Source organism: Dendrobates tinctorius, unplaced genomic scaffold, assembly GCF_039654945.1.
Source record: "Dendrobates tinctorius isolate UK_male_01 unplaced genomic scaffold, ASM3965494v1 ptg000009l, whole genome shotgun sequence".
NCBI lineage: Eukaryota > Metazoa > Chordata > Amphibia > Anura > Dendrobatidae > Dendrobates > Dendrobates tinctorius.
This window is the reverse complement of record NW_027361677.1, coordinates 1321776-1342014: the sequence shown is the minus strand read 5'-3', so window position 1 is coordinate 1342014 and position 20239 is coordinate 1321776. Positions and strand designations below refer to the sequence as shown.

Below are 20239 nucleotides of genomic sequence, written 5' to 3'. Positions count from 1 at the left end.
GGGCGGTCCTATGCGGTCCGGTCCTATGGGTGTCGCAGGTCAGGGTCCAGCGCCTCCTCTTCTTGTGATGCCGCCCTCATTCATGCTTCATGCCTCCCCGGCATCGCGCTCCTGCGCAGGCGTACTCCTCTGCCCTGTTGAGGGCAGAGCAAAGTACTGCAGTGCGCATGCGCTGGGAAAGGCAGAGAGCCAGCGCCTGTGCACTGCAGTACTTTGCTCTGCCCTCAACAGGGCAGAGAAGTATGACTGCGCAGGAGCGTGATGCCGTGGAGGCATGAAGCAAACAGGAGGATGGGTCTCAAGAAGATGGGAGGTGCCGGACCTGGACCTGCGACACCCATCGGACCGGACCGCCCCCCCCGGTGAGTATAATAAAACTTATTTTTCTTATCTTGCAGGTCGGATTGGGGGCTTATCTACAGCATTATAGAATGCTGCAGATAAGCCCTGAAAGGCAGTGGCCGCATCTTATAGCGGCCAAATAGCTGACAGGTTCCCTGTAAACTGCAGGTGCGGAAAAACTGGGAACCACAAGTGCCGACAGGTATGGAACTGCAAGTTCATACAGATGTGAGGGAGCATCATGGCCGTAGTCATGACCGAGGCTGGCTGTGTATCTGCATCCTGGGTTCCCATCACATATATAGAATGTCCTTTACTCAGCATACCTGTGGATTCACTTTCTGCACCGTCGGGGTCTCCTCTTCATTGCTGGAGGTTCCCACTGTCCGGATTTGCACAAATTGAGGCACAGTCCATTTCAACTTTTAAAGGCATGACTTTACTGGTCTTCATACTCAGCACATCCATATTCATCTCAGCATCAACATCATCTCCTTCTTTTTCCCTGTACTTCTCTCCTGGTCATTCAGCACATTCCTGGGTTGGATCGTATCGCACGGTTCCTCAGCGTCCTCCCTGTATAGAATGTCCGCGCTTGGGGGTTCTCTCAGCCTTTTTGCCCGTGATCTGAGGGCATCAGCCTATGTGATGATATGCCACTGTCACGTCCGCCATGTCTGTTTTGCCTCATGACCCCTGGAGTGGTGTGCACGCGCATCTCATGTCTGCTATCCTGCATGTTCCCTAGAGCAGTGTGCACACTCACCTCATGACTGTTGGGCTGCAAGATGCCTGCGTTTCTGCTCTGCCTTCTGTGATCATCTCTGTGTTCCAAGAACCCCTGATCATGTGACCTTTCCTAGGCTCCAGCGCTGTCTGATTCTGCAATCATCTCTGCATGTCTGGAACCCCTGATCATGTGACCTTTCCTAGGTTCCAGTACTGTCTGGTTCTGCAATCATCTCTGCATGTCTGGAATCCCTGGTCATGTGACTATTCTCTGTGATCCTGGAGGATCTGAACTGGAAGTTCTCCCCTGGTCTTGACCCAGAAGTACTGGTGCTATGGTGCTATATCAGACCGCCCCTCCCTATGGTCAGGGCCTGATTATTGTGTTGCTTCCCTGCATGGCTGCTTGGTCTGCTTGGTCGCTCCCTGTTTTCTGTGCCCCTGCACTCTGCCCTGTCGTGCATCTCTGCACACGCTCTGTGCTTGTACTCTGCCTCTTGTCTCTTGCCATGTCTTGTGTTGTCTCTCGTGCCATGTTTGTCCTTTCCTTGCTTTGCCTTGTAGTACTTCTGCTGTTCTCTGCCTTAGCCTGTTTTGCTATGTCTCACCTTAGCTGTTCTTTGACTTGTAGTCCTACTTATGTTCTCGGTCCTTGCTTGTTCTGCCTTGCTCTTTTCCTATTGTGCTCTGTAGTGCCCCCTGGCACTCGCACCACTCCTCCTCCTTTACAATTGTGCTCTCTGGCACGTTTCTATGTCTAGTGTCAAGGTGCTCCCTTGGCCCGGCTCTGGACTTCGGCCTATGCTCCGCTGCTAGACTCTGTCCTCGCTCTGACCTGGCTCTGTTTCTGCCTATGTTTCCGCTTCGTTTTCTGTACCCCGTTTTGCCTTGTTCCTTGCTTGTCCTTGCCTTGAACCCCGGCGTGGGTTCCCCTGGCCACCTCCTGTGCCTGAGTCGTGCCTCGTGTTTGTGTACAGCCGTGTGCACTGGCCAGTGTGGTGTGTCTTGTGCGTGGCTCCTAGCACGCACCCCCCTTGAACCTTGGCGTGGCTCCTAGCATGCACCTTGCCTTGAACCCTGGCATGGCTCCTAGCACGCATCCCCCCTTGAACCTTTGCGTGGCTCCTAGCACGCAGCCCTTCCTTGAACCCTGGCGTGCCTCCTAGCATGCACCCTGCCCTGGCGCGGCTCCTAGCACGCATCCTGCCTTGAACCTGGTGTGACTCCTAGCACGAAAGTTCCCTTGCCCGCCTCCTGTGCCTTAGCCGTGCCTCATGCTGGTGCTACAGCCGTGTGCACTGGCCAGTGAGGTGTGCCTCCCGCGTGGCTCCTAGCACGCATCCTGCCCTGAACCCTGGCGTGTCTACACACGCACTCTGCCTTTTTTCTTTTTCGTCACAATGAAATGTTCTGTTTTTCCAATATGGGATTGAGCACTCTGCCTTGTACCTTGTGCCTTGGCGTGTCTCTACACACGCACTCTGTCTTGTTTCTTGAACCCTGTCCCTGGTATGTCTCTCTGCACGCGCAGGACTCTGTCTTGTACCTTGGTGTGTCTACACACGCACTCTGCCTTGTACCTTGTGCCTTGGCGTGTCTCTATACATGCACCCTGTCTTGTTTGTTAAACTTTGAAACCTGTCTTGTTTGTTGAACTATGAACCCTGGCGTGTCCCCTACACATGCACCTTGCCTTGCACCTTGCTTTGAACCCTGGCATGTCCCCTACACACGCACCCTGCCTTGCACCTAGCCTTGGACCTCGGCGTGTTCCCTAACATGCACCATGCCTGGAGATCTGTTGTGCCGACCTGCCTGAACCCTGGTTTGCCTGCCGGATGTCCGGAACCTGCCAATCACTGCCAGAGATCGTAAGCCTGATGACTGCGGCCTGCTGCTCCGGAGCTGATGTCCGCAGCCTGATGCCCTGATCATGTCGATCGTTGCCAGCTGTCCGGAGTCCGATGCCATTGTGCCTTTGCCTGTACCAGGCGTGCCTCCTGGCCCATACCATGCTATGGACCTTGGCATGCCCATGCACGCACCCTGCCGTGTTGCTTGTTTTCAAGTTCGCACTGAATGTTATCCTGAAGTTCTTAATGAAGATATCTTGCACTTACCTCTTTTCTTGTCTGGTAACATCTCTCACGTCATCGCTCATCACTGAAGCTGCAATCGCAGCTGCTCATTGTCTACTGGTTTTCAGTCTGTATGGTTGCACCTTGCCACCATTCAGTTTGTAAACCAGATGTCACAGAGATGGATTATGGTGCGAGACAGTATGGATTATCTTCACGTTGAAAAGGTGAGGGATATGGTTGTTCATTATTTTTGTTTTTTTTTACAGTGGACATGGGCATTGAAGGATTATCTTCATGTCAGATGGGTGAGGGAAATGGTTGTGTATTATTTATTTATTTTTTTTACAGGGGCCATGGGCTTCAATGCATTCGGTATATAACTGAGTATAACTTTTTTTTATTTTTAAATAAATGTGTAAAACTGGGTGTTTTGTTTATTTCAAATAAAAGATTTTTTTTCTTGCTGTGTGTTCATTTCGAAACTTACTATGGGGTTAGTAATGGGGGTGTCTTATAGACACCTCTCCTTTACTTATCCCTGGGCTTGATGTCAGCTGTCAATACAAAGCTGAAATCTACCCCACAAATATTACCCCACTTGCAATGTCCACAGGGCAAGTGGGAAGAGCGAGGCTAAGCACCAGATTTGACGCATCTTATGGTAGCGACATTTCAGGGGCGGCTGAAAGCTGATGTTGGTTGCCTGAGAAGGGGGGAAATATCTCTGGCCCCTTCCCAGGCCATTAATGTCAACCCACAGCTGTCTGTTTAGCCTTTGCTAGTTTGAATTTATAGGGGGACCCTTTGTAACTTTTCTGAGGTTCCCTGTAAATTCCCCATTTAAGGCTAATGAAACCTTATGGGATATTGTCCCTTGTCCCAGATTATTGACATCTATTATCCCAAGTGTCGGCCCAGGGTGCCACATTCCCACAAGTAACATTGATTTTGTCAACCCACTGTTAAGCTACATGCAAATATTAAATTATGACCATTCACAAATTTACCTCTATTTTTATTTTAAAATGAGCAGAATAGATTTTTTTTTTAAAAGAAATGAATAATGAGATGCTGCCTTTATCTATACATAGTGAATCAAGTGTATTGTGCCAAGTACTGCTCATATAAGGTGCTGAGGGGCCTACCGGGGAATTCACCCGTTCTCCTGTGGGCCAGTCCGAACCTTCCTACCCTTAATATGGTGACAGGTTACTTATCCCTGGCTCCATAAAAGTATACTCTATTGTAAAAAATAAGTGTAGTCACCCCGATATAGAATTTAAATGACTATATTTTAAAAACTATATTATATCATTATTAAGATTCTAATTTTACATATTGTTGATAAAGAATAAATATTCAGTGAGACAAATACTAAAATAACGGGGAGCATCGGGAGGTAGGGTGCAAATACTTTCCCATCAATGTGCAGATTCCTTCATAAAGTGTCATCTCTGCTAGAAATTCTTCTTTTCGGTCGTGAATTTATGAATCAATCTGTGACAGCTGCTGATTTGTGAATTCACATTTGAAGAGCGATGGCCGGTCATACATTACAATGAAGCTTGCTTATACTCAAACTATCATTATCAGCCTGGGAAAAAATACCATTAGGACAGAGACAATTTATGGTGGGTCCACAAAGGAAATCATCTTATTTTAAAACGCCATAAATTTTAGGAAGGAAATTACTTGCAGTCATGAATGTGGATTTATATTTTGAATATTTCTTAATGCAATGTTAAGAGGCAGCTATTTCACATTTGCCTGTAATGCAATCGACTTTATAGGGTCAGTTTGGCTAATAAGTCCATCTGTCCTTATCTGAATGGTAGGTATAAAATCAGAGATTAAAAAATGGAAGGGATGATTCATGCCCCATATGAAAGACAGAATGAAAATAAAATCGCTCAGTAAAACTGTGCGATCTGTCATGGAAAGGATGGAGGACTGCATTCTGTGTAGTTTTTTTTTGTCATTGAGCCCTTTAATTTCTTATTTGTGATATCTATCCTTACTAGTCCTTGAACTTCTCCAAACATTTGATGCGGTATTATCTTTTTCTCATTGATGATTGACATTTAGCAAAATTCATCATATGGAAAGTGAATAAAACTCAATTTAGATCCTCACTATCATATTGGTTAAGATCCAAATCCCTGCACCTTCACCGATCAGTTGATTGAAGAGGTCGTATCGGACCGGAACACACGCAGCTCAGTATATAGTGTAGTGGCCACGAATGGTACTGCATCTCTCCTCTATTCAAATGCACCATGCCTTCTTAAATGAACTGATGAAGTCAGAACCTTATCAATCTGATAATGATGGTAACAATATTTTCATCAGATTATTAATATTTAAATCCTCTGAAAACTCTTTTACATCTAGGTTGCCATAGGTGTAATGTAGCCACATTTTAGGATCATGCACCTTCAAACACACCTCCAAACATTGGAACTGTAGTCATAGCCATAGCTTACAACTTGCCAACACAGAATTCGTAATGAGGTCCCCACCTAGCGTTACAACTTAAAAAAAGCATCTTCTTTTGTGGTAAACAGAATTTTTTGCCCCAAAAGTCACCGGCACCATCACTGACTGTATCTATTTCCCTGATCAAACCTGGGATCTAGTTCCTGGGGATCACAGCCAGTCGCAATTTAACTGTCCTTCCTCCTAAACTGGTTTACCACTGCTGGTCTCAGTTACAGCAGGTATTCATGCTGCATTTCTAGGCATTCGGATACCACATCATTAACAGCAGCCTCGATGCTCTTCTACAAGTTTTGGCCACCATGTCTTTAGCAGCAGCTTGATGTCCTTCTACAAAGTGTAGCTCAGCCAGGGGTCTCTGGCTCCCTGCTGCAGTTGTTTATGATTGTTAAAGCTAGTGCCACTTCCTACTGATCTCAACCAGGCCCCAGTTTGGTGGAACCTCAGTCTTGTTCTTGATTTTGAGCTTGGCCTATGCTTGTTCCTGGATAACTCTCCTGTCTTGTTCTTTAAAATTGTTATCTGTCTATTCTTGACCTGTCTTCTGACTACTCTTCCTTCAAATGATTTGGCTTGATGGATAAAAATTTCTATCCTGTTGATTGCCATTGTCTATGTTCTTGACTTTGCTAGAGATCAGGAACTTATTCACAATCAGATTTACAGATTGCGGTTTTAGGGACTAAAGTCTGAGACTCTGATTACGAATTGCCAAAAACGCTTGGAAGACTTTAGAGTAAAGATCTGAGGGATACCTCAGACTACACTCCTCAATGGAGCCAAACACTTCTCCAGTGAGAAATGTAATACTTGGCTTTCATTTACTTGAAATAAGAATATAATTTGATTTTTTTACATCCCCAGCACCTATGGCAGGTGCCTTGCAAGCCCAACCACTAATTAGGTGGCACAATGGTTCTAGACACACATATCTTAGATGGCACATGGTATATTAGACCCTGTGATGGATTTTGCAATAAGGCCCCACAGATAAGAATTGAGATGGCATTACATACGTGAAAGCTGTCGGCTGAATGTTCACTTGGCTGATAACTAGCTTTCCCGATCCCCAATGAACGTATATGCTTGGTATTTTCAGTGAGGAAAATTCCCATACACATTAGGTTGCTGGCCATTCCTGCTATTATTGGCAAGTTTGGTTGATTTTAATTTTTAATATACGGTAATATACACGAGAACCAAAATTGTTATTCTGATATTTTCAATTTACTTATTAATAAAATTTTTCCCCATCCTCACACATGTTCCCTTTTTTATTTTATTGTCTACTGCTTGTGGCCAGCTTAACCAATCAAACATGCTCAGAGCCTAGATGCTCCTTCAAAGTGAGCTTGTAAGCACTACATTGGAATGATGTTGGCCAGGATCACTGGTAGCTTCTGTTGCAGTGTGTTTCCGATGTTCCAGTGCCAATGTTGCCTCTTATAGCAGCATTGTGAGCGCACAGTTTGGGTCAACAATGTGATGATGCTGCCGGTTTTAACTGTCAACTAACCAGGAGCACCTGATCCCTAGGAATCTGGAAGCTAGGATGATGTGGTGTGGTGCACTAATGGAAAAAAGAAAATGGGCTCAACTTTTTAGCTCTTCTGCCCACAGTCGATTTTATGAAGTGAACACAGATAATCTTTCATAGGGTTGCAGGTGTGCCATTCTCCTCCTATTTTTGGATAAGTGATTGAACAGTGCTCCGTGAGATCTTCAAAGCTTGGTCTATTTTTTTGTAAAGTAACCCTGCTTTACTTTTCTCTACAACTTTATCCCTGACCTGTCTGGTGTGTTCCTTATTTTCTTATTATGCTGTTTGATCCCTAATCTTCTCAAACCAACCTCTGAGGTCTTCATAGAACACATGTAGTTATACCGAGAATAAATTATACACATGTGAACTCGATTTACTAATAATGTCACTTCTGGAGGCAATTAGTCACTCAGGATTTTATTTAGGGGTATCAGACTACAGGGATCTACAAGACAATGACCCTAAGCACATCGCTAAAATGACAAAGCAGTGGCTTCAGAACAACTCTGTGACCATTCTTAAGACCATGTGAGATTTCAGTTTTTATTTTATAATAAATTTTAATAAATTTGCAAAAATTTCCTCATTTCTGTTTTCTTTTAGTCAAGATGGGGTGCAGAGTGTACATTAATGAGAAAAAAATGAACTTTTTTGAATTTACCAAATGGCATTAATGTAGAGCCAGTGCCAGTCAGGGCTGGGGCTCATGGTTACAGCGGCTGCTCTGTATACTCAGAGTGGTGACTGAACTGGCACTGCCCTGTGTCTGAAACCAAATGCTGGTGGTGAGAATAAAGTTCATTTAACAATACAATTTATTTGACAGTTGAATTAAATGGTGCCTCAGTCAGCGCAAGCCACGACCATGCCCAGCAAGTGCACACTGTTAACGGTCTGTTTGAATACTTCAAGAAAATGGAAGAGTCTCTCTTTATCTCTCTCTCTCTTTCTCGCTGTCTCTACTCCCCCCCACACCCGTGAAGCAGCTGCTGCTCCAACTGACGCTGCTCCAACCGACCTCCTGGCAAGTGCCGGCAGCTTCAAACGGAAGGACACATCTCCGATTATATCATACATATGTAACAAAATAATATGAAATTTGGATTGAAAAACATTGGTAAAGATGCTTAATTTTTCAATGTAGATGCTTTGGGACAATAAAGAAGATGTAGAAGTAAACATAGACTTGACCTGGACTCATAGTAGTGCTGTGAAAGAGCGAAGCGTCCATTATCCATTTCTCTCTCCCGCATACTCCTTGCATACAGCATAGATGTCCTGTTTTTAGGAAAAAAGGACTTTTAAATCTCAGGATGTGGTAATTGCAGTTTTTCATTTTTCCTATTGTTGCTATGTATGGCCTTTATCTTTCTTTACAGGTGTGTAATGCCATTAATGCAAACATATTTCTATTTCCAGAAGAATACAACAATTGGAGGAAAGGTGCGAAAAAACAGGCAGAAAGTGGCAAATAATGTTCACCTAGATCCTAACTGCCACCTAAATATTTGTTCAGCTGACATCTATCTCTTTTAACCTCCCATAAGCTTTATTGGGGAGAATGAGGCAAGTCGCCACCAGGCAGCTTTTATTTTCCCAGAGAAGAGAAGTACGTTTTGGTTTTTAAATTCTACATGCCTGATCCTTATTTCCTTTGACATCATCTGCCAGACAAAAGTCATGAGCCACCATGTACTGTACATTAGGTATTTGACCAGTCCCACAAAAACTGTCAAGGTTTGGCCATCAATAATCTACCATGTATGGGGGCCTTAAGCATGGGTCAACTGCTATTCACAAGACTACATGAGAAGTTTACCTCTACCAAATCTCTTGACTATAATTAGTCCATTTTAGCAAATCCTCACCTCCATTTTAGAACTTTCAACTCATTAGGAGGGTGGACAACTATCCTATGTGTATGTAGGTGTAAGGTGGTTATGTCTGTTGTCACCTATGAGGCTAAATAAGGCTTCCATGGACATACTTTGATCTTTTGGAAGCCCTAATTTGTGCTTCCAGGTTTTGTGTTAGATAATCTGGCTGTCAGGTCCCAACAAAGCCCTGGCCTTTTGTCTTTAACCAATGAACAGGGTTTTTGACTTATGCAGGGATCCTGGGTTGAGACTCTAGAGTAGCTGCTGGATGATGGAATGGGTTGGCAGTAAAATCAAGTTGCTGGGTCAAAACCAGGACGTTTGGAAAGAGGACAAAATCATCAGTCATAAGAGTTGTCAGTAAATGGGCCAAGAACCTCAAGAGTGGTGCACAGAAGTGTGGACCAGATAAGGAAATACTTACCACCGACAACCAGAGACCTGCTGGGGCTTATATCGGGTGGAGCCCCACCAATGGCTGCTGGCAAAGAGCTATTTACATCAGAAAAATAGCACACTGCACCAAAACAGAGGTGAGCTGGAAAGAGACAACCAGTTCCAGGAATCCTATAGTTTAACAGCCACACACTGTCGTCGCCAGCAGCATTTTCTGAATTAGTGCGGCTCCTCATAGTGACCAAGGCAGATGTAGAAGCAGCATGTTCATACACAGATTGGACAGTAGGCTCCCAACTGCTTTGTTAGATTATGATTAATGAAGAAGGAGGGGACGAAAAAAGAGTATACTTGTCAAGTTTCTCCAAGATGTATGGGTTCAGCAAACCTTTTCATGATCGACACCTTTAGCGGTACATATCAGCTACTACCATCAAACTGTAAATCAAACCCCAATAACTAAGCACTGCTTATGCAGTTCTAATTCTGTAGGCAAGGGATGACGGGTCAAAAGTCAACAATGAAGAGGAGGACTCAAGGCCGTAGAGCAGTTTTTGGTGCCCTATGACGGTGATGTTCTCAGCGCTTATGGCATGCATTCTCTGTCTATGGTTGCAATCAGTGGGAAAGGGACTGTTATATCTCTTATTTTTAGGAAATTTTGAATGATTTAAAGTTCAGCAATGTCCAAACTCAATAAATCCTACTCTCCCACAAGGTCGGTGTCATCGATCCAAACACATTGAAATTTGAATGGAATGTAAATGTAGCTATGATATTTTCCTCTATAGAATTCACAAACGTAAAAAAAATACATATAAGAACAAAATCTATCTCTCCGTTACGCAAGTCTATAGCAGCATTTTTACCTGCTCATGCTGTCACTGCCAAGAGAGATATTTTTATTGCTTCCCTGTCAAATGAAACTATTCATCCACACATGATAGTCAACCCTTCAGTTCAGAGGATGAATCATGTCTGTCAAACTAGTGGATTTTATAGGCCTTATCTCCTTTCCTAAGAGGGTGAATGTTTTTATAGCTGACAAGATCCAAATAGAGGAGAAGAAAGGACATAAGGCTATCATCTACTCTAAGAGCTTTCAGAAACTCCCACGTGTTACCGAAAAAGCGCAACAGAGTTTTGCTCAAGTGAATGACATGAAGAAATGTGTTTGCATTCGAATTACTGATTGCAACTTAGAAACATGAAAGAAGCACTAAAGTGATGAAAAATCACAAATGTAACACTCCAAGAAAACATAAATACAATGTTGAATGCAGTGCAATGCACATGCAATTTAAAGGGAACGTGTTGGTCAATTCATGTTGCCCAAACCATGGGCATCATGAATCAGAGACTTGCTGGGTATAGCTTTCTCTGAAAATCTGGAGCATATCAGAGAAACCAAAGTTTGAAGCACTTGACCGGTCATTCAACTAGAGAAGTGCTGGGAAAATTCGGCCTAGAAGGGTAACAGTCTAGTCCGGGCTCTCGATATATTCCCCTGTTGACTCTTCAATCAACGTTTTCTCTGAAACATCAGAGCGTTTCAAGGAAGAACCTACTTGGTTGCAACCATGCGGACAGGCAGGTTTTGGCAGCATAAATCAATTGACAAGGAGCTTTCTAGAATTCCACAATCATGCGCATTAATATGGAATTGATTCTACCTTTGCTTCTAAAGTAAACCATAGACACTAGATACATTTTCTCAAAATTCCATGTGTATCCAACTGCCCCCCAACTTTAGAGAAATTAAGGATGTTGAATATTAATTACTAATTTTTTTTTAATGTTCTCATGGTATCAAGCAGCTACCATAAACTTATAACCAGCACTGTCTCATTCTCAAAATTGGTAGGACTAAGGCATACTGCTCACTCATGTGCAATAGGACATTGGCAGTGTGCTATCTGTGAGCAGTCCGTCATGTGCATATAACCCCATGGAAATCCCGATTTAAATCATAATGAATTGATATACAATTCCATTTGAGTATTTTATGTATCTATTTATCTACATACATGCTGGTTTGCTCTCTATAATATTGTAAGAATGCAGTAAGCACGGTTCTTGAAGGCAGGTTTGTGTCACCCAGGTGGCTTACCTCAGTGATGTAAGTCACGGGAGAAGGTGCACCAGTATCAAAAGGTTACCAAGAAGGTTTTATTTTGACTGGATTCTGGGTCAGGGATATAGGAGGAGCCAAAAGAGCCTGGGTGGGAAAGGTCACTCCCATACTCCAGTCCAGGTCTTAGAAGCCTAAAGCCCTCGTTACACATAATGATGTCCCAGCGATCGCACCAGCGATCCAACATGATGGGATCACTGGGACATCGTTAGGCTGATCGCTGGTGAGCTGTCACAAGACAGCCCCAGCGATCAGGACCAGCGACGCTGGACGCTGGTTTCTAATGTAAACATCGGGTATTCAGGAGCCGCGCAACTCCTGGATACCCACTGTTTACCTTGGAAACCGGTGTACACGCTGGTTTCCAAGGTAAACATCGGGTATCTAAGAGCCGAGTGACTCCTAGATACCCGATGTTTACCTTGGAAACCAGCGTGTACGCCGGTTTCCAAGGTAAACAGGGGGTATCCAGGAGCCGCGCGGAAACCAGTGTCGCTGATCTCTGGTCTCTCGCTGCCACACGCAGCGATGTGTGCTGGGCAGCGGGAGAACAGCGATCGAAAACCGACCCAGGCTGATGCTGCACGATCAGCGATAACCTGCAGGGGGGCCGGTCACTGATCCCCGTCACACACAGCGATCTCGCTGGCGAGATCGCTGTGGTGTCACAAAATCAGCGATCTCGATAGTGAGATTGCTGTGTGTGACGGGGCCTTAACAATAGGCAGCTGGACTAGATCAGTAGTGTAGTAGTTGAGCTGAGGCTGGAGAAATGTATCTAGTGTTATATTCTGAGAGGTTAGTTGTGTGACCATTTGATTTATTTTGCCTTACCCAAGGAAGGGACTGAAAGTTATTAATTTCTGCTGAAGAAAGGCTGTTTCCATTTTGAGCCAAAAGGTTTATTAAGGACAATAAAGTTTATTTTGTTTTTGATATTAACACTAGAACTACCGCATGTTTCATAATACCTATACCTACCATTAGGGGTCATTTTGACCCCCATTCAAAAGTACTGACTCTGGAGTAAAAATAACTTTTTTGTTGCTAACAAATTAAAGAACATTTATTTTAACTTAGTAGGAACAGTGTTAAGATCAAGTACAGCACGCATTTTCCTTTTACATGGTCATAGCATGCGGTGTCCAACAGTTAACACAAACAGTACTTTCTTCCACTTTCCCAGTGCATTTTCCACAAACTGGTTTGTTACAGCTTGCGCAAGTTTTAGTTGTTTTGTTTTCGTTGCATATTCCAACTCCACATTTTCGACGCTTGCGGATTTCTTGTCCTTTTGTTTGTGGTTCAGACATTGCGGATGATGGGCCTCTTCTTCTGATTCATTTTCAGATAAATTCTGAAGACATTTCAAAATTTCATCACTTGTCAGACCCCTCTGCTTACTCATGCTTCAAATATACGTCGCAAAAAGGGACTTGTATGATCGCAGAAGTAATAAAACGACACTGTACAAACATGCAGAGTTGTAGCTTCAGCTGTAATGTTTGCTACTGAAGTGCAGACAGAAATCGCTACAAGAGACATGGATCAAACATGGTCAGACAAGTTTAGACAAAACAAAATGCTGAATCATCCCTGATATACAAAGATACAATTACACTCTACAACTAGGGAGAAGCACTGTGATTTTCTGCACTCAGTAATATTAGGTTACTTGCCTACTACTACTTTTATGTATGGGGTCAAATTGACCCCTTCAGTACTTATAGGTATGAATTGTAAAATCCGGGCCCCAGAAAAAGTTACAATTCATTTTTGTGTCCTAAAATATACACTACCATGAATAAATAAAAGTCACAAAAAATCAGAACTCATTTGTTAAAATTTTAGAAATTATAGGAAAAAGAAATAGCAAAAGGGTCAAAATGACCCCTCCGGTAGTTCTAGTGTTAAAACCCTGTGCATGTCCGTATCCAATGGCTACTAGAGAGCTGAAACCCACGCAATATATATTTATACCCACTTTATGGACAAAAGTATACACAAATTATCTACAGAAGTTTTTATGGCCATTCATAAATAGGGATGAGCGAACCCGAACAAAATAGTTCCGGGTCCATACTGACACCTAGTGTCTGTTACCCAACCTTGAACACTGATTTTTACTGTTAGGTACAGTTTCCTGTTAACCAGTCTAGCAAATCTTCTTGTCATTTTCCTATCCTTTTGTTTGCAGAACAATTGTCCTACTCTTACCCCATTTAGCTTCCTTTTGCAGCCCTCTAGTCATTACTCTGACTATTTTACAGCACTGATGTTTGGATTCAAATTGACTTGAATGGGGTTCGAAGTCTGAGATCAAGTTCGGGTCCCGAATCGGACTTTTTAAAAAGTCCCCCAAGCCCAGGGAACCCAATCAGCCATGGGTTCGCTCATCATTGCCCATAAATACTCCATGGAGTTGTTTCTCCTTTGAAGCTAAAACAGCTTCCACTTTTCCACATTTGTGCAATCAAGAAGTTATGTCCATTTTAATTAATCTCAAAAGTGTTGGATAGGGTTGGCTTTCAGGCTCAGTGCAGCCTATCAAGTTCTTCATACATATTCTTCCAACCATTGACCTTGCTTTGTGCACAGTAATAATTGACCAGAAAAGGGCCTTCCTCGAAGAGTTACCACAAAGTTGGAAATTACAATTTTTCTTTTACTTGAACTAAGGGGCCTAAGCCAATTCCTGAACAACACAGCATTTTTCCTCCTCCACTTAGCCTTACAGCTGAAAAAATGCACACAGGCAACTTTGTGCATGTCTGATTTTTTCCTTGGACAGAATGGTACAAGAAAAAAATTGCAGCATGCACGATTTGCCTCTGAGATTCAGAAGGAACTCGCCCATTCATATCTATGGGTCTGACAAAAAAATTGTACCACACTTGGCTGACATCTGAGTGCCATCTGATTTTCATTGACTGACAAATAATGAGAAGATGGAGAATTCTTTTCTCCACCTCCAAGAAAATTGGAAACTCTGACCAGAGTGTGATTAGCATAAATCAGAACAATTTTCTCGAATAGAGAAAAAACGGTCGTCTGCACCTAAACATGCAGAAAAATTGTTGCTCCAAAGAACACATTTCTGCTGCTCCAGAGTCCAGTAGCAACTGCTTTACACCACTCAATCCAATGCTTAGCAATGTACTTGGCACTGTAAGGCTTGCAATAATCTGCTCGGCCATGGAAATCCATGCCATGAAGCTTTTAACCATCAGTTTGTGTGCTGATGTTAATACCAGAGGAGGTATGCGCTCTGCAGTTATGAAGGCAACAGAACGTTGATGACTTTTCTGTCCTTTGCTCCTCAGCGCTCGGTGACTGCGCTCTGTAAACTTTACATAGTCTCCATGTCATTGCTAAGTTGTCGAGGTTCCTAAATTCTTCTAGATTTTAATAATACAACTCACAGATGATAGTGGAATATTTTGTAGAGAAGAAGCGTGGCTTCCTATTACAGGACAAGTTCCTTTACAGCACTCCATCGTGTCACTTCTGTTAGAAGGCATGTCGAGAAGCTGGATTTTATACACCTGTGCCAACGAGACTAAGTGAAGAACCTGAATTTAATGATTAAGATGTGTGTATCCTAATACTATTGCCCATGTAGTGTATACGTATAATTGCATCTTACGTACTTCTTTAGCTCCTGTCACAAGGTTACGTGATCTCCTCAAGTTGGAGTTATCTGAAGAGCAGGCCTCGTGGATAAACTTACACCGGTAGGAGGGGAATGAACGGCTCTTCAATTATATTGCAAATTGCCACTCACTGCAGTTGATATAATATAGTTAAGAAGACTATTTTACTACCAAGCCGAGCAATTGAGGGGTTAACAATCAATTACAGCAGGCAGGAATGCTAAGCACATAATGTCTCCCCCATGGCCTTTTCAACCGAACCCATAAACATTCCAATTAGGCAGCCAATTAAAATGAGAAAGAGTCCTCCTGAATTATATAGCAGTTGGAGGCTGCCGTGGCCCTTTTCGAGAGTTGACAGCTAGTGAAAGCTTTTCACTGGATTTCAACTAGAGAGAGCAAAAGAATGAAGTGAATCGGTGACGTTTGAAAAGCTTGTGTGAAGGGGCAGTTCTGTGATAATGGGTCTTCAGTAGAAGTGACACTGAGCCATTAGCGAACTATGGAAAGCTTTGACATGCTAAGAGGAGGACATTATTGAACGCGGAGGAGCCCATTGACTAGTGGTCACAAAAAAAATAAAAAAACTTTAATTTTATCATTTTATAGCTGTTTTGGCTGGAAGGGGAGGCAATGGGTGGATGTTGTTAAACTGTGTGAATTGCCACTTATTTTTTTTTGTCCGAGGAGGCAGAAAAAGGATATTTAATGAGCTTGTTTTAAAACAAGGAAAAGCATTCCCATTTCTCACACATTAACTGTACATCTTAGCAAGAGGGCAATCCGGTGTTAAAAGTCATAAACAGTTCTCGTCCAGAATCCTTAATCACATATTTGTTTTATACAACATGTTGGATAAAAAAATTAAGATTTTGATATACAGTAGCATCAATATAAAACATTTATAAATTAAGAAACATATAATAAAATTCCATCAACTTTTCGTACTTTTGTAAATAAAGAAAAAACAACATTAAAATTGCAAAAAAGAACAAAAATATATATATCGATGTAGAACAGATAAAAAGTAAATGGCACAAAACCACCAGACACTAATAATAGCTGTACCGGGACCGAAATATTGAAGCGTAAATATACAAAATGAAAGAAAACAGTGTAAGAAAAGTTCTCGGTTAACCAGAAATTCTAAAAATGGTCCGTACTATTTTAGGTTACATTTATACTTAGAGATACAGTAAGGGCAGACATAGACAGGCTGAAGCAACAATTAACATGTTGTACATTGACTTCAGTTTACAATGTTAGGGGAAATAAATGAGAACAAGAAAAACAGAAAAAAGAAAGCCAGTTTCCCGAAACTCTGAGTTTGGTCTATTTACATAGCACTAGGGAAAAAGCCATGAAAACCACTGATAAAAGGCTACAGTGTTACAACTGTTAAATAAATATAAAGCCTCATGTACACGGAGCCAATGGTAATTCTAGGGTCATGCTGGTTACTGCTGTGGCTACGACCACTGCTGCTGGTTCCCAATTCGGCGGTGGTTTTCTCACTGCTGTTATTCCCCTGATGGTTACGGCCTCTGGTGCTGCCCCTAGGGCTTATGCGTGTTGACTCAAGGTATCTTAAATAGTCAGTGTGCTTCTCAGTACATATTCCCCAACCAATGCTCAGCTGATCCAGGATACTCAAAAGACTGTGTCACATCCATGTCTGAACATACTGCTGCAACCCCCATCTTGGCCGCTATGCGGCACCTCAATAAACCTACTGTTACTTCTGGAACGCGTGGCTATATTGTTGTGTTTCGCTGCAGTGAGCTGGTATGACAATAGCTTTCGGCTAGGAGCTGTGACTGGGGCTCCCTTATTTATTAATCCCAGAAGACAGTCCAGAGGTGTAGCTAGTAGCTCAGCTCAAGGGTGGTGTCACGTGGACCCATCCTGTGTGACGCGACCAGCAGGCCTGTAACTGAAACAATAAGACGACACGGCACGTGAAACTGTCCTGTGTGACACGGCCCGCAGGCCGGTAACTAAAACAACATGACACGAGGGAAGGGGAAACAGTTACAGCGGTGGGCCCTGCTATAGGGAACGGGGACGTGGAGACCTCCTGCACTCCCCTGAGTCAGTGTCCCTCACACTCCTAATGTTCCCTAGGCCGGTTCCACACCAGGCGCCGATCAGGATACCTGTCACCCTAGCACACCCTACACTTATCCCTTGCTAGGGAGCTGGGTGGTGCAGGCACTGGCACCACCACTGTACTAATACACACCAGGGAAAAATTCAAACAGGGAAACACCACTTAGCTTTGCTCTGTTGCTCTTGCTCCCAGCAACAGAGTCCACCACCAGAATGCAGCTTTCCTCCTGAATAGCTGCCACCAGTAGCGTAGCACACGGGGGGGGGGGCAGAGGGGGCGGTCGCCCTGGGCCCCGTGCTCTGAGGGGGCCCACCCAGATTTACACTGTAATTACTGTATCTGCGGCAGAGAGGGACAATCGATCATCTCCCTGCTCTGCCACTGCTACCGTTTGTTGTCTTCTCCGGCTGCCACAGGACCTGTGATGAGGTCACAGAAGAGGAGAAGTCGAGGTCACATGATCAGGGGGCTCTCTGTATGCAGGACTCTGCCGTGCTGGTTGTCATGGTGCTGGATGAAGGGAAGTTTCTGTGTGGGGTAAGGACAACTTTACAGGGTGGATGTAGCAGAGCCGTGTGTGTAGGAGGTGTATGGAGCAGAGCCGCATGTGTACGAGGTGTACGGAGCAGAGCCGCATGTGTACGAGGTGTACGGAGCAAAGCCGCGTGTGTATGGGGTGTATGGAGCAGAGCTGCGTGTGTACGAGGTGTATAGAGCAGAGCCGCGTGTGTACGAGGTTTATGGAGCCATGTGTGTATGAGGTGTATGGAGCATGGCCACATGTGTACAAGCTGTACGGAGCAGAGCCGCATGTGTACAAGGTTTACAGAGTGAAGCCATGTGTGTACTGAGTGGAGCCATGCTCGCGAGGTGTACGGAGCGGAGCTGCGTGTGTGCAAGGTGTACGGAGCGGAGCCGTGTGTGTGCGAGGTGTACGGAGGAGTGGAGCCGCGTGTGTACGAGGTGTACGGAGCGGAGCCATGTGTGTATGAGGTGTACGGAGCAAAGCCACGTGTGTACGAGGTTTACAGAGCGTGACCGCGTGTGTATAAAGTGTACGGAGCAGAGCCGCATGTGTGCAAGGTTTACGGAGTGAAACCATATGTGTACTGAGTGGAGCCGTGTGTGTGCGAAGTGTATGGAGTGGAGCCGTGTATGTACGAGGCATAGAAAAGTGGAACCATGTGTGTATGAGGTGTATGGTGGGGAGCATTCATACCTCCCAACCGTCTCGATTTTGGGAGAGAGTCTGCCCCGGTCTGGAGCTTACTTTTCTCGCGGACACAGGAGTACATGGCAGAGCCCCGAGGAGCACTTTAAAATTTGCACGTGACGTTCCACCGGAAGTGACGTGCTGGAAGCTGACCAGAAATGAGGTAATTTCGGGAGTAGATTGTGACGGAACCATGGAGGCACCTCAGGGAATGCTTCAGATCCATCACCGTCTCCGACAGCGGGATTGCCTTGGACTCGGTGATGTCGAGCATATGAGCGGATCATGATATGTCCTGCATTGGGAGGCTCAGGTGGGTACTACAATGGGAGCCGGGCTGCTATAGTATCTTTATAGAATCTTTCTTTCTTTCTTTCTCTCTGTTTCTTTCTCTCTCTATTCTTTCTTTCTTTCTCTCTCTCTGTTCTTTCTTTCCCCTCTTCCTTACTCTCTCTGTTCTTTCTTTTGCTCTGTTCTTTCTTTCTTTCCCCTCTTTCTCTCTAATCTTTCTTTCTCTCTCTGTTCTTTCTTTCTTTTTCTCTGTTCTTTCTCTCTCTCTGTTCCTTCTTTCTCTCCCCTCTTTCTTTCTCTGTAATCTTTCTTTCTCTCTCTAATCTTTCTTTCTCTCTCTCTGTTATTTCTTTCCCTCTCTGTTATTTCTTTCACTCTCTCTGTTCTTCCTTTCTCTCTCTGTTCTCTCTTTCTTTCTCTCTGTTCTTTCTTTCTTTCGCTCTCTCTGTTCTTTCTTTCCTCTCTTTCTCTCTCTCTGTTCTTTCTATCTCTGTTCTTTCTTTTTCTCTATAATGTATCCCCCTTCATATGGTATAATTCAGCCCCCCCAAAGATTATAATGTAGCCCCTTCAGAATATAATGCAGCCCCCCTCATAGAGTATCATGCTGCACCCCTCATGGAGTATCATGCTGCCCTCCCTTATATGGGGTATCATGCTGCCCCCCTTATATGGGGTATCATGCTGCCCCCCCTCATGTGGGGTATCGTACTACCCCCCTCATACAGGGTATCATGCTGCCCCCCATCATACGGGGTATCATGCTGCCCCCTCCTCATACAGGGAATCATACTACCCCCCTCATATGGGGTATCATGCTGCCCCCATCATACGGGGTATCATGCTGCCCCCTCCTCATATGGGGTATATCATGCTGCCCCCTCATACGGGTATTATGCTGCCTCCCCCCCATACGGGGTATCATAATCAAGCAACCAGGACTCAATATATAAATTTAAAAAAAAAATTATACTCACCTCTACTCGCTCCCACGCTGATTTCGGCGACGGCTCTGCTCTGATGTCAGGAGCTGCGCTGCAGTCAGACCGGCACACAGCGGGGACGCGACACATCGCGCACCCACTGTATGTCAGAGGAATAGGGTAATGATGGGAGAGGGAGCGTCATGTGACGCTCCCCCTTCCATTTTTACGGCACGCACTAGGGGGCCACGCTGACGCCGCAATAATGGAATATATATATATTATATAGATTATTTTTGTCAACAGCACGGTCATCTGCTGAGGTTCTCTGGTTAGGGGCCCACTCAGAAGTCTTGCCCCCCCTCGAACCAAAACCCTAGCTACGCCTCTGGCTGCCATCAAGCTCTGTCAGAGCTGCAAGGAAATCCCCTCTGACTCCTTCCACACCAGG

The 20239-nt window shown here is 44.2% G+C and overlaps 1 long non-coding RNA gene across 1 annotated transcript in view; it reads right to left on the bottom strand.

The window, feature by feature from the left end:
• The window catches only part of LOC141095390 (uncharacterized), a 38565-nt gene extending 30092 nt beyond the window's left edge, over positions 1-8473 (bottom strand). The window contains exon 1 of the long non-coding RNA XR_012233374.1: positions 8383-8473. This is a non-coding gene — a long non-coding RNA (uncharacterized lncRNA). The remainder of the gene's footprint in view (positions 1-8382) is intronic.
• Positions 8474-20239: the final 11766 nt, after the last annotated feature.